Source organism: Danio rerio, chromosome 7, assembly GCF_052040795.2.
Source record: "Danio rerio strain M-AB ecotype USA chromosome 7, GRCz13ab, whole genome shotgun sequence".
Lineage (NCBI taxonomy): Eukaryota > Metazoa > Chordata > Actinopteri > Cypriniformes > Danionidae > Danio > Danio rerio.
In genome coordinates, this window is record NC_141027.1 from 23177191 (window position 1) to 23188524 (window position 11334).

The window sequence follows — 11334 nt, forward strand, 5'->3', positions numbered from 1 at the left end:
TCTGGCTTTATTTGCAAGGCCTAGATTAATATTGAGAATCAGATTATAAATGACTGAGATGCAATTTTTTGAGTGCGGTTCAAGCTTTAATAAGTGATCCAGTGGAGATTTAGGAGGAGGATTTGGAAAATAAGAAAGTATTTTGTGCCTGACTTGAAAAAAAAAACAGAAATATATGTGAATTAGGTAGGTCAAATCTTTAAAAAGGTTATTAAAGGAAAAACCACTCTTGTAGAGGTCATCAGGTGCAAAACAGTGGTTTTGAATACTGGAGAAAGAATATGCAAACCAGTGTGTTTTTTAAATTGAGTCCATATTGTAGGGATAATTTACAGTTTTAACCCAAAGAATGAGCAGTCTGTCAGATGAAGAAGAGCCGGAGTCAGAGATTTAAATAAATAAATAAAGTTTGCTGAAGATAGTTTGCAGTTTCATCAGCAGAAGCTGGTTTTAACACTCAATGGGTTCGTTGGCCGCTCTGCTTACAATCACTAAATCAACAACAATTGGCGACAGGAAGTTTGGGATAAGTCGCCTGTAGGCAATTAAGAGCTGGTCTCAGACCTGTAGAACTTACCCATTGGACACACATACTCAGGCAAGAAACAATCTGTTATAAAAACCCAAGGTTGTTTCTTCAGACTCTAAGCTGTCTTATCAAACTAGTTCAAAACTGATATAAACAGTATTCAGGCTGCCATATTCTTACTACACACAAGGTCTATGTTGCATAAAAAGGAAATCACTTTAAAAGAATTAATCATAAAAATAGCAAAATCCACTCAAATGGTCTCCATGACCTATGACCTGGTTTCGTGGCTCCTGAAAAATAAAGTTAAAATAGACGGACAAAGAGAGGAGCAAGGAAACTGAACATTCTTATAATAAGCATTGTGTTGACTTTGTTCATTATTCAAATAATCATATTAATGAGAAAAAGGATAAATGTTGATCCATGTTGGGACGGATTGGAAGGCAGAAATCCGAATCCATCAATATCTTAACTGATTGGGATACTACTAATTAGCCCGTTCTGCAGTAAAGACTGCAGAAACGCACCCTCTTCATTGATCTGTCTCACATCTATGTCATTGTCTCACTTAAATGTTATGGTCTCATCCATTTAAGATCAAAATTTGTAATAACCTTAAACATTTTTGGCTGAAAAAATGGCTTTTGGAGACTTCAGCACTTATAATAAAAAAATGTAATACCTGTGGCTTCTCACAATATATTATGGTCTTAAGAAGCACAGCGTTCTGTGCAAGAAGCCAAAATGTATTAAATGTATAGTCTCAGCCTGAGTGTGTTGATGACAGTTTGGAGCATGAGCTTTCTGTCACATTATAACGCATGCAGAAATGCACATATATGGTGGCTGTTAGTAAAGTAGTTTGCTAGTTCATAACTGTTGTTGACAAGGTCTTCAAAATGAATGCAGCATCGCAAGATGTCATAACAGCATTGGGGTTGTTGTTGTGTGGTGTCTGTGCTCTCTCTGAGGTGCAAGGCAGTTCATTTGTAAGCAGAAAAACAGCGGTTTCACAGTGGGAGCTGCTGTCATTTTTATTTTTAATAATTTGCAGCAGTTCCCCATGAAGTGAAGATGTTCTTCTCTTGCACACATGGGTTCACAGCTGTTTGTGTTTTTTGTTTTTTCAAATTTGCAACATTGAATGGAAGTTGGAATGTAAATATTAATGCAATTTCCAACAAAGAATGACTTGCTTTTAAAAACACTTTTAGCCATTCAGGTTTATCGACTCTACATTCTCTTTGTGGATAATGGTCTTGATGGAAGCAGAATAAAAGCATTCCTTTTGCTTTTGGAACAAAGAAGAACTCAATGCGTCAAAGCTGAAAAGTAGAACTACGAGTCAAAGACTTTGAATGACGCTCAAGGTCAAATCCCCATTCCTTAATTTGTCAGAGTGGAGTCATCGCCCTCTCGTACACCGCACAAACACACTTAGCGCTCAGAGCAGGGCTGTCTTAATACAGCTCGATTATCCCAGTCCCTTTTCAAAAACTCTTTCATTAATGCATGTCTCAGGTGGCCGTGCATAAAAGCGAGGATCTCTAAAATCACTCACCCTGGGGAAGGAGAGAGCATGTCGGCAGAAAGAGCGCTCTGTTAAAGTTTTACAGCAGGACTGAAGGTAGGCCACAGGGTGATGTTCTGCATGTTTCTTTTGTTAAAGGTAGAAGAGATGCTTAGTTAAAAATACTCCACTCTTCAAGCTCAATGCTCTGGTTTCAGGGTTTTGTTGTTGTAAGATTGAAGCTATGATGAAGACCCTGCTGTATTTTACAGGGCTGTACCAGGGTAATGAATGATATCAATTAATCCCAGGTTCAGAGTATAGGCTCATTCCTAAACCAGTCACTCACTCAGCCCAGTCATCAACAAAAGGATAAACTCTAATCTAGGGCTGGGCCGATAAATGATATCATATAGAATCGCAATAAAATTTATGTCGATAACGATGATAAGCTATGGATATTTTTACTTTATATTGATCAGTGCAAAGAGCCAACCACACAGCAGACATATGCAGCAACAGGAATCTTTAGTTATGTTGATATTAGAGATATGCTGTGTCACCCAGTATTGTTTAGCGAGCTTGATTATCTTTCCCGCCCTATGCCTATGATGAAAATCATCTTTTGTAAGCTATTTGGACAGAACTGTGTGTAGGTAAAATCATCTTGGGGTGATAGAAACCCAATAAGTCTCTTTTTTTTTATTTATTTCCTGACGTTAAAAAAAAAATCTTAATCCCTTCCAATTTTGAGGCTCACTGCATCATGATTATCGTCATCATATGGGATCAAGAATTAGTTTTACAAGTTTAAAACATTTCAATTTCTGTTTTTGACAATCATTGCACACCTAACATAGTAGGCTACCTAATCTGGTAAATAAGATATTTCGCAAACTTCTGAGAATTACAAGCACATAATCAGTCTGTTTTTATTTGCATAAAATCACAAAAAAAATTGTGAAAAACTAGAGGGTCTGGCTTATGGCGTATGGGTTCATTTGAGAATAAATGTGTGTGCTTTTTTTGGAAGCTTCAAAATAAAAGCCATTATCCAATATCATTATGGAATACCCAGTACAAATCATTACGTTTAGGTATACTGAAGTACAACATTTTAAACGGATCCTAAATGTTTATTAAAATTGTCCTAGGGGAGGAATGGGTGTGTCTGATAGTTTTAGGACAACTTTAATGAAATTTTTTGATCTACTATAAATGTTGAATACTGAAGTAGGTACATACACTCATGTGCATACACATATATATTCACACACATTCAAATACATGCATTAACAAACCAAGGACTTAATTTCCCAGCATCTCGTTCGACTCGCACCTGCACCTGTTCCTAATCAAAGCACCTGCCACCATTCGCCTCATTATATGCCCTATGTAATCAGCCTCCCTTACTTTCTCTCTTCATCTGGTCTTGTCATTGGTTTTTCCTGCATGTGTGACTCCTTTGCTGCTTCCCAATTGGCATACTATACATTCTAAACAGTATTCGAAAATAAGAATTAGTATATCCTGAAGGATTTACTATTTGTGGTAAAAGTTTGAAGTGTAGAACTGTCCATACTTTAAACACTGATATTTCCAACAAAACATTGCACATTGGATGTGAATTTGATTTGAACTACAGATGCAGGAAATAATTGTAAATAAACTACAAACATGGCGGAAACGCGAAAACCAATCGGCAAGTAGAGAGGCTTCGGTAAAGATGTTTGAATGACTGTTAATTATTATCTATTATTATGTAGCCAACTGTCCAAAGACCTGAGGAGATTTATCTGCATGAAAGACTCACAAATGGCAGATTATCCTGCTGCAGCTTTACCAATAAAGGAAGTAATTAAATATGAAAGAAATTTGGATGATGTGTGGACGATTGAGAGTGGACGTAACTAAACAACAATATAATCTGTTAATGAGAAAGTAGTATGTCCCAAAGCTTGCATACTTTTCTGATACACACTCAAATATATACACTTTTCCTTCACAAAAAAGGACATACTTTTATGGCGTAGTATAGGTATTTGAATTGGGATGCAGCAGATATCTTCTCTGCCCATCTTCAACCCTTCATCACATCACTTCTCCAGCCCTCAAACCTCCAAAGGATAAAATGCATTGTGCTAACATGCCTAACTTCTTACCTGGATCATCATGTCCAGATCTTCTTTCATATGTTTTTTCAGTCTGTTCTCTCTCCTCCGCCAGCCTGTAATGAAAAAGAGAAACGAGTTACTTTCAAGATAAGTCCATTAAATTTTACTAAAGGCTTTTTGATGACCTGATGCCTGCATCGCTAGTTTCATTTCAAGGATCCTGTGCTTAAAGAAAAAAAACTGTGAAGTTTCCCTTTCAGCTATATTTTGAAAGATAATGATTTTTAATGTGTGGACAGAGTGTGAATAAACCTGTTAATCTTTACTTAACTGTGCCATCTTGACTATATTCTGACATTTGCATTCAGGGCAGGTTCAGAGTAGGTAAAACTGCACTCTTGAAAAATTATAATCTTGTCATTAATGTGATTTAATAGTTCACCGTTTACACTGTAAAAAAAGCAGTTAATAAAATTTTGGAAGAGCAGAAATGTTAAAGCTGAACTTGGGCTTACTTAAGACATTTCAAGTCAAGGCATGTTGGCTTTATTGTCATTACAACAACATACAGTGCAGTACAAAGTGAAACAAAACAATGTTCCTCCAGGACATAGGTGCTACATCAAACAGCATAAATTGACAATATAACACAGGACTACACACTATTATATAAAAAAGTAAAAGAATAAAATAAAATAAGATAAACTCAAATAAAATAAGAATAACAGAGCAATGTGCGGTTTGTGCAACATTTAGGTCAAATAAGACAGGACAGACAAGAAACGGTAACAGTAATGCCGACCAGTACACTATGGATGTTGTGCAAATATTTGATCAAATATAAATACTGTACAGGTAAACATTTGTCATTTAGGTAGACATGTTGTACAGAGCAGTGTAAAAAAGCAGTTGTGCAAATAGTCCTGATAGTTGTCTGTTAATTTTTGCGTGTGTGTGTATCAGTCCAGTTTCTTCATGTTTAGAAGTCTGATGGCTTGTGAAAGAAGCTGTTGCACAGTCTGGATGTGAGAGCTCGAATGCTTCTGTTTCTCTGTCCAGACGGCAGCAGAGTGAAGAGTTTGTGTCAGGGGTGTGTGTGGTCAACCACAATGCTGGTGGCTTTTCGAATGCTGTGTGTGTGGGGTAAATGTCCATTACAGAGGGTAAAGCGACTCGACCAACAATGGACAACAGCGATTTCATATTAACAAAAAAAAAAAAAAAAAAACTAAAAAATTTTATATGAAGAATTATTTTCTAATATTAACAACATTTCAATATTTACATTTATTAAACAATATATAAGTTTTAGTGAGGTTTGAGACAACCCTTAGAGCAGTACAGTCCCACATGCGGTCCAACATTATTTTGTGCCACTGGGAAAAACGATTCACATTTTGTAAAAATGTACAAAATTCAGAAAGTATGTCACATAACTGCCAAAACTTCAAACCAAAATTTGAAATCTGCCACGCTTCTTAAAGGAAACTTGATGGAAACTATAGTTAAATACACTGTAAGGTTTTAAAGCTGTTAAACTCACTCTATTGGGAGATTTACCAGTGAAAAGGTAAAAAAATTTACAGGCAGTATTTTGAAAAATGCAATTGCTGATGGCAAAGCTCTTTGGGTTTATATTGATTGTTTTTTTTTCCTGTTACTTTCAGGACTGGACTGTACTCTGCATCCCTGCAAGTTGCAGCAGCAAGAGAATCTGAATTTCTCTTAGTTTATATGGCGGTTACCTGTTGTTCTTCGACTCGGTTTCCATTACTGGTAAGTACAGTATGTTCTATTTTTATTAAAAATTTTTGCTGTTGTGTGCTGAAGAGGCCGCTGTGCCTCAAAGGTACTTTTTCTGCTTATATGTATTTGCTGTTGAAAGTAGCATGAGAGTTCACAATGTAAATTTAATAGTTAAATTTGTAAAAAAATTACTGAAAGCTTCAGTTTAAAATTTGGGATGCACCAAGTCAACAGCTTGGTTTTGGGCAGTGTTGGGCCAATGGTTTTTGGTGTGTTCCACTCGTTGCCTCTCATCAGGTTTAGAGAGAGAGTGGTTACCTGATTCAGCATGTAAAATTAGTGTCAGCAATCGGTTAAAGAGAGTGCTCTGATTGGCTGATCAGCTACGGATCAGAGAGCAAGAACACAAACAATGCAGGTCAACAAGAAGTTTCAATGCATTTCTTAAATACTTGCAACTGATGTGTATAATCAGATCATCCGACAAATTTACATGAGCGAATCTCTCTGTAGTGAGCGAGAAGTACTGTGAAAATGGTATGTAAATGCAGATATTTTTTACAGTTTGTATCTATGCAGTCCTAGTTCCAGTTTCCCTTTGTAGAACGACGATACAAACTACTGCCACCTGCAGGTATTAAAAGAAACATCCTCTTATGCAGGTGAAGAAAGTATATTCTCATTCCAGTTTGCTGTCATTTGTTTGGTGTGTTCTGGTGCAGCTTTTTGGTCCAGACAGGACCAGACGCAGACAGCACCATTTGCTTTTGTCACTGCTGGTTTTTTGACATTGGCTTGGTGTATCCAGAGCTTAAAGTCAATGCAGACACCTCTAGTACACAATATATTGGCAGTTTATATTGTGTTTTTATGTTTGCTACATGAAAGTTTCACAAAATATGTCTAACTACAGTATGTGTTGATACTGACCAATCATCGCTTGTTTTTAACAATGACTGACAAAAGTGTAAAGAAGTAAGGGAATATTATAAATGCTCCACAACCTTTCCTCTGAACTAGATTCTTTAAACAGCAGGAATGCTATCGTCTCATTAAGTCATGTTTGATAAGTGTGTACAACATCACAGATGTGGTGGAACCCATCATAAAGGTTTGCATCTGAAACAACACTAGGAAACACTGTAGGGACACTATTAAAGACTTTTATTGCCTGGTGGTGTTGGTTTGATTAAAATATATATATTTTATATTCTATAAAAATCTGGTAACATTTCTTTTTATTTTTAAATGAAACTTTTGTCATTTAGAATGACAGTTGGTCAAAAAACAAAACAAAAACTAATGTTTGTTGTTGTTGAAAATAATGTAAAAGTATTATAATCATATTTGAATACTTGACAAATTTTTATTATTGGAAAAATAGCTTTTTAAATGGCTTTAAAAAATAAAATACTAAATTAAACAAAACGCATAACTAATTTTTTCCCCAATTCAAGTTGAATTTTGTCTCATTACAGTATAATTCTTTTGAAAATGTATTTTGGAGAGATATTTTCTGCATCGGTTTGCTGTCTGTATTGCGAAGAAGAACAATTAACCTCAGACTTCAGACTTCAAATGAATTAAGTCCGAATGAAATTGCATATCCACGGATGCATGTCCACACTTGATTTCTTCCCAGTAGTTCAAAGTCAAAGGGCTTCAACAGGAAATTCATCCACTCTAATCTTGAATCCTGCTTTGTCCTGTTCTTTCATTTTTGTATTCTCTCTTTTTCTCCTTCTTACATTAATTCAATTCAGATCCCTTTAGTAAAACTGGATCTGTATGATGTTCGGCTAAACCGGCAGATGTACAGAATGTGAACAGGCAATTTAAGAAATCAGAGAGTATGCAGTACATTTATTATATTTAGAAACACATATTTTAAATAATATTATTATAAAACCATCACAAAATATGAACTGCTGCCACTCCGACTCCACTTTTCACAACTTCAAGGTGAGACATTGAATAAACAAACATGCTTATTAAGCTTTTTGCATTAAGTTAAGATTTTCTTAGAAGAATGAGATGTCTGCAGTTGAACTAATATAATTTAATTCATTCATTCTGCGGGTCATTCAGCTGTGGTGATAAATCAGAGACTAAGCCAAAGAAAAATTAATGAACGACTTATTCTGTATATCGTTGTGATCATGCACCAGCGATGTTGTCTCTGCAGGAGATCACTTCCAGTCTCTGTTGTAATTGTCAGCCATGGCTTCTGATGTGGGTAGTTTACATCACATGATCATGACAAAATGGCGAATGTAGTACTTCCAAGTTTCATTCATACTGCTCACACTCAGCCGTTAGAAAAGTGCATTTTATACAGTATGAGTAGTACATTTAAATTCAAATGCTGTGCTTACTGAGTAGTAGGCATGGACGATAACCCTTCTCAAGGTAAACCGCAGTTTGGAAAAGTCAAGATTTTAAAGTTGCCAAATATTTCTGCTATACCGTTCCTAAAGTATTTGTAAGATTTTTTATTCACGTTTTTTTTTTTTTTTTTGGTAGGACAACAGTATCTCCAGCAGAAAAAAAAATATCCAAATACGCCATTTTAAATTCAGTATTTTAGAAACAAATATAGACAGTAGAGTTCAATAATGCATTTGAATTATTTGGGCTGACATGCTTCCTGCTCCAAAATATTAAAAGTTTCTCAAAATAAAATATATGTGTTCAAAGGGGAAAAAATTTGTTTTTTACCTAGACATTTAAAAATAATATATTTTAAAGCAGTAATCACAATTCAGTGAAACCGTGATATTTTTTTTTTCAAATTTATCATACCGTCAGAATCTTATACTGGCCCATGCCTACTGAGTAGTAGACTATTTCTGATGCAACCATTGTTTTCTCCACTAGAGATTGCTCCTTGTATTCCTGCAGAACTACAAGTCCCAGAAATCATAGCACCAATCACTTCTGCCACAGCTGACAGTCATTTGGAAACACAGCTAAAACTCATCTTCATTGATTACCTGGACTGTTTAAACCCCTTGATTTCACACACTCGTTGTTGAGTATTATTAAGCTGTTGCATTCAATTCAAAACGTTTTTTTCTTGTTTCCTGTGTTTTTGACCTTGTACTGATTATTGTGTTTTGATTCTTTGCCCCCTGCCCTGAACCTTTTGCCTGTTTTTGGATTATGCTCTTGCACTGTTTACAGGGGTGCCCAAACTCGGTCCTGGAGGGCCGGTGTCCTGCAGAGTTACCTCCAACTTGCCTCAACACACTTCCGCAGCTGTTTCTTGAAAGCCCAGTAAGAACTTGATTTTGCAGGATACCGGCCCTCCAGGGCCAAGTGTGAACACCCCTGGTCTTCTACATTGCATATGGTGGTTTTCAACCCCTGCCTCCCTGACCATTGTAAAATAAATCTGCATTTGGAACTACCCCTGTCTGCACGTCTACCAATCACAACATAAACTTACCGGCTAGTTAACCTGACGTTAACGCAAATTTCTAATCAGCCAATCACATAACAGCAACTCAATGCATTTGGGCATGTAGACATGGTCAAGATGATCTGCTGAAATTTAAATCGAGCATCAAAATGGGGAAGAAAGCTGCTTTAAGTGACTTTGAACTTGACATGGTTGTTGGTGCCAGACAGGCTGGTCTGAGTATTTCAGAATTCATATGTTCATGCACAACCATCTCTAGGGTTTTCAGAGAATGGTCCGAAAACAAAAAAATATCCAGTGAGCGGCAGTTCTGTGGGCGCTAATGCCTGGTTAATGCCAAAGGTCAGAGGAGAATGGCAAGACTGGTTCGAGCTGATAGAAAGACAACAGTAACTCAAATAACCACTCGTTACAACCAAGGTATTGTGCATCTCTGAATGCACAATACGTCCAACCTTGAGGCAGATGGGCTACAGCAGCAGAAGACCACACTGGGTGACACTCCTGTCAGCTAAGAACAGGAAACTGAGGCTACAATTCACATAGGAATTCACTCAGCAAAATTGAAAAGTAGAAGATTGGAAAAATGTTGATTGGTCTGAGTCAATATGATAAAATGTAATACAAAAAAAATGCATGCAATAATAGCAGAGAAGCTTGAATATTTTTGAAAACACTTTAATTTAAGCAGTTTATTATTTAATTGGATTTAGATTTATGCAAGTCACTTTGGTGGCACATTGGGACTAGATCTGTTGTTTATTTTTTTCTTTATCTCTGTCTTTGAGAGAGACAAATCAGATAATCAGAGTTAATCTGATTTAATTCTTTCAGTGATTATAGGGTTCTCTAAACTTTGTGCATAAATTAACAAAAATAATCTCTCGTGTAGTGTTTGGAGTCCAAAAAAACTTTTTCAAATGGTCTTGTGAATAATTTGGTATTTAGACAAAAGATACATTTTAGAAGTTCTAGTTCAATACTTTGACTTTAAATTTAGTAAAACTTTGTCACAGTACCCAAACTTATGCAGTCATTTTTACACCCCCATTGCTTTTATAACAGCTGATTTTATTCATCCTGTCTACACAATGTGTTTTCTTAAGCTTATTTTTTTGAGCATTTGAATAAAGATCAGCGTGGATTTTGAATCCATGCCTGCATACATATGGCTCATTATCTCTGCAGCCCTCTTCCATTTACATTTTTTGGGTTTTCTTTTAAAAAAAACTCTTGCATTAGTGGTAAATGTGGCCTATAGGACAATGACCGATTCCATTTGCTTTGAGAGTATGAGTATGTTTACTGTTTACTGTAAGATTAAGACAGAGATGTGATATAATTGTTGTCAGATTATACTCTTGATTTGAAATATGCTATTGAATTATACATTATAATATGTTTAGATTGTTGTTGTATCGGTTTATGTCTTTATCAATTTAAACAGGTGTACTTATTTCTTTCTAATCTAATGTTTCAAATGCTTATGTGGTAAATTTAAAGAATATAAATATCTTATTACAACTAATATACCATTATAACTATATGTTATAACTAATGTATACCAACATATAACTAAACTAGCACTAACTTCCTTAGGCCCCGCTTACACTAACACGTTTTAGTTTCAAAACTATATGTTTTGCCTTCCGTCCACACTACCCCGAAGTTTTACTCGCGTAAATATAGCTTTTTTTGTGACACTGTACAACAAATAACATTTTCAAATTACTGTGTGGGTTGGGTTTAAGGTTGAGGTAGGGGTAGATGCTAATAAAATAAAATGAATGCGTAATTTAATAAATAATATAAATACTTCTCGTTAACTTCCCATCGCAGCTGTATCCCTTCCAGCAGCAACATCAGGATAGATCTGAGCTGCTGTATTTACGTTATGTTTATTCATATATTCTTAAGAAATACTTGTAGGATTAGCAACTGTTTATCTAGGAGAGGAATAGAGGAAATATTCTAGTAACATAAACTGTGTGTAACTTGGTGAACAAGCACA

General features: G+C 35.7%; 1 long non-coding RNA gene across 2 annotated transcripts in view; it reads left to right on the plus strand.

Moving 5' to 3' along the window:
- LOC147843111 (uncharacterized) overlaps positions 1–9311 on the plus strand; it is a 74848-nt gene extending 65537 nt beyond the window's left edge. For both annotated transcript variants that reach the window (XR_015495688.1, XR_015495689.1), the window contains 2 exons: positions 5824–5932; positions 8780–9311. This is a non-coding gene — a long non-coding RNA (uncharacterized LOC147843111). The remainder of the gene's footprint in view (positions 1–5823; positions 5933–8779) is intronic.
- The last annotated feature ends 2023 nt before the right edge of the window (positions 9312–11334 follow it).